A 1,056-nucleotide genomic window follows, 5' to 3' on the forward strand; every position below is an offset into this window, starting at 1 on the left:
ACCACAAGAAGTATGGGAGTCTGACCGCTACATCTAACAGGAGCTTTCTTTATATAAGGACAATCAGGCTTTTTAATAATAAAGCTGCTGTATAAATACTAAAGTACTCAGCTTGCTTCTTGAGTAAATGGCATCTGTTCTTTATCCGGTTTCAGTGTTTTTCTTTGGGCTGACAGTTTTATTTGCCAGAGAATTTCTCTGCAAGAGGAGAAGTGGATGTCAGGCAGGGACGGGAGGGCAGATATGGGTGAAAAGGTTGCCCAGCTGAATATCGCTGGTTGTTATGTGACTAAATTTGGCCCCATATGGTAACAATGTTTTCTGGGCTTTGCACATGAGTGCCAGACAATGTTGGGATGTCTCCTCTTGAAGCAAACATGTTAATCTGTGACGCAGAGTAGGTTCAACGGCTCCAGAGACATGAAACCACAGATACAAGCAGGTAAGTTGGTGTCTCCTGTGAGACAAAATCACTTGGCTGACAGCATCTGTTAAACGTCTTTGACCCCAGGCCTGGAATCAAACCTTATTGCAGCCCCTCAATACAATTATCTTATTTAAATTTTTCACTTGTGTTCTCTAATAATTTTTGTTGCTTTTAGGCCACGTCAATGTATTTTTATTTTTTCTCAAGTTTATCACTTTTTGTCTTGCCAATTAAACATACAATATAAATGAACTTACCTTGACTTATAAATAAACTTAGTAGAATGGAAAATGATGGATAATTCTAAATAAAATGACAATATGAATGTAAAAATGTTCAGGCTAAAATGAAAAAAACGTGAAAGGAAAAGTCTGAGATGTCTAAAAGTAATCACGCTGCCACCTGTTCATTGGGGTTTGAATGGATGTGCTAATATGTGAACAATTGCGACACCATGTGGTACAGATTGGTAACACAACACTTGTGTCAATTTTGACCCAAATTCAGTTCCTAAAGTTATGAATTTAAAATTTCACCCAAAATTATATTTTTTATAACTTTTTTCTATGTTTGTTTTCTACTTGTGTTTGCAGATACTGACATTGGTTCGTAGTGTGACGTAGGGTCTG

The sequence above is a fragment of the Cyprinodon variegatus genome, unplaced genomic scaffold (assembly GCF_000732505.1).
Source record: "Cyprinodon variegatus isolate N-32 unplaced genomic scaffold, C_variegatus-1.0 Scaffold30, whole genome shotgun sequence".
Classification (NCBI taxonomy): Eukaryota; Metazoa; Chordata; class Actinopteri; order Cyprinodontiformes; family Cyprinodontidae; genus Cyprinodon; species Cyprinodon variegatus.